This window comes from Loxodonta africana, unplaced genomic scaffold (genome assembly GCF_030014295.1).
Source record: "Loxodonta africana isolate mLoxAfr1 unplaced genomic scaffold, mLoxAfr1.hap2 scaffold_149, whole genome shotgun sequence".
Taxonomy (NCBI): domain Eukaryota; kingdom Metazoa; phylum Chordata; class Mammalia; order Proboscidea; family Elephantidae; genus Loxodonta; species Loxodonta africana.
The window spans coordinates 424,306-427,448 of NW_026974901.1; positions in this window are offsets into that span (position 1 = coordinate 424,306).

Genomic DNA, 3,143 nt, shown 5'->3' on the forward strand with positions numbered 1-3,143 from the left:
GATGGTTCAACATTAGAAAAACAATAATGTAATCCATCACATAAATAAAACAAAAGACAAGAACCACATGATCTTATCAACTGATGCAGAAAAGGTATTTTAAAAAGTCCAAAACCCATTCTTGATAAAAACTCTCAGTGAAATAGGAATAGAAGGAAAATTCCTGGACATAATAAAGGCCATTTATACAAAGCCAACAACCAACATCATCCTAAATGAAGAGTCTTAAAGCATTCCCCTTGAGAAGGGGAACCAGACATGGATGCCCTTTGTCACCGCTCATATTCAACATTGTACTGGAGGCCCTAGCCAGATCAATAAGGCAAGAAAAAGAAATAGAGTGCATCCAAATTGGTAATGAAGAAGTAAAAGTATCCCTATTTGCAGATGATATGGTTTTATACATGGAAAACCCCCCAAAATCCACAAGAAAACTACCACAACTAAAATAGAAGATTTTGCAAAATATCAGGATATAAGGTAAACATACATAAGTCAGTCAGATTCCTCTGCACCAGAAGAGAGAACTTCCAAGAGGAAATCACCAAATCAATACCATTATAATAGCCCCCAAGAAGATAAAGTATTTAGGAATAAATTTAAACAGAGATGTAAAAAACCTACACAAAGAAAACTACAAGACACTATTACAAGAAATCAAAAGAGACCTAAATAAGTGGAAAAACATACCATGCTGATAGACAGGAAGACTCAACATTATGAAAATGTCAGTTCTTCCCAAAGTGATCTACAGATACAATGCAATCTCAATCCAAATTCCAATGACAACTTTTAGCATGTTGGAGAAACAAATCACAAACTTCATATGGAAAAGGAAGAAGCCCCAAATAAGTAAAGAATTACTGAAGAAGAACAAAGTGGGAGGCCTCAAACTACCTGATGTTAGAACCTGTTATACCACCATGATAGTCAAAACAGCCTGGTACTGGTACAACAGACACAGAGACCAATATAACAAAATTGAGAACCCAGACGTAAATCCATGCACCTATGAGCAGCTGATAGTTGACAAAGGCCCAAAGTCCATTAAGTGGGGGAAAAGACAGTCTTTTTAACAAGTGGTGCTGGCGTAATTGGATATCTGTCTGCAAAAAAATGAAACAGGACCCATACCTCACATCATGCACAGAAACTAACTCAAAATGATCAAAGACCTAAATATAAAACCTAAAATGATAAAGATCACGGAAGAAAAAATAGGGACAATGCTAGGAGGCCTGATACACGACATAAACAGGATACAAACCATAACCAACAATGCAGAAACATCAGAAACTAGATAACTGGGGTCTGCTAAAAGTCAGTTATGCTCATGAAAAGAGTAAAAACAGAACCTACAGATTGGGAAGAAATTTTTAACTATGACATAGCTGGGAAGGGTCTAATCATTAAAATCTACAAAGTACAGCAACACCTCAACTACAAAAAGACAAATAAAAAAAATTAAAAATGAGCAAAGCATATGAACAGACACTGCACCAAAAAAGATATTCAGGTGGCTAATGTACATATGAGGAAATGCTCATGATCATTAGCCACCAGAGAAATGCAAATTAAAACAACAAAGAGATGTCTTATCACCCCAATAACACTGGCGCTAATCCAAAAAATGGAAACCCTGGTGGTGTAGTGGTTAAATGCTGTTAACCAAAAGGTCGGCAGTTGGAATCCACCAGGTGCTCCTTGGAAACTCCACAAGGCAGTTCTACTCTGTCCTATAGGGTCTCTATGAGTCAGAAATGACTCGATGGCGATGGGTTTGGTTAATCCATAAAACACAAAATAAAAATGTTGGAGAGGTTGTGGAGAGATTGGACTCTCATGCACTGCTGGTGAGAATGTAAAATGATACAATCACTTTGGAAAACAATCTGGTGCTTCCTTAAAAAGCTAGAAGTAGAAATACCATAAGATCCAGCAATCCCACTCATAGGAATATACCCAAGAGAAGTAAGAGCAGTCGCAGGAATAGACATATGCATACCATGTTCATGGGAGCACCATTCACAACAGCAAAAAGTTGTAAACAACCTAAATGCTCATCAACAGACGAATGGGAAACAAATTACGGTACAGACACACAGTGCGGCCTACTGACGGAGCCCACTTCTACTCCGACACCCAACCGGTCACTGTGAGTTGCGTTTGATTCTACTGCAACTGGTGGTGTTTTTTGTTTTATATGAAGATATAGCTGTAGCTATGTTGTTGTTGATGTCTTGCGCCGAATGTTGTTGTTGAGAGCAGTTGCTATTTAGTTGGCTTCTACTCAAAGTAACCTAATATATAAGAGAAAGAAAATTTCCCTGGTCCCATGCCATCCTAATGATTGTTGGTATGTTTGAGTCCATTGTTGTTGTTATTGGGTCAATCCATCTTTTTGAGGGTTTTCCTTTATTTTTGTGATCTTCTACTTCACCTAACAGGACTTCTTTTCCTAGTGATCGGTCTTTCCAGATAATGTGTCCAAAGTAAGTAAGATGAAGTCTTGCCATCCTCATTCCTAAGGAACATTTCACTGTTTTATTGTAAGACTGATTTTTTTGTTCTTTTGTTAATCCATGGTACATTCAATATTCTTCACCAACACCACACTTCCACGCATCAGTACTTCTCCTGCCTTCTTTTTTCATTGTCCAGTTTTCACATTCACAGAGGTGAACAAAAAGACCACAGTGTTGAATAGAAGTAGGGAAAAGAGATATCCTTGCCGTGTTCCTGATTTTATGGCAAAATCTTTCAGTCTTTCACCATTGAGTATAATGTTAATTGTTGGTTTTTCACAACTGTCCTTTATCATTTTAAGGAAGTGTACTGAGGTGAAGGAAATTCAGAGCTATATGACAGTATTGCACAACAAGCTATTTAATGGGGCCAACACATTGAAAGTCACATGCAAGGGGGTGGTCCCTGTAGCAGAAGGTCTTCCAGAGGCTAGAGTCACAGGTAGCATCAGAAGGAGAAGAGAGCAAGAAAGCTCCCAGGGGTGAGAAGCGATATCCTCCTGCAGCCAGGCGATAAGTCTCTGGGTCAGAGAGCTCTAAAAGCAGCAGCATCTTAGGGTCTTTATAATTACAGGAATTTATCTTTTTTTTTTTTTTTTTTAGGACTAGCAGAAGTTG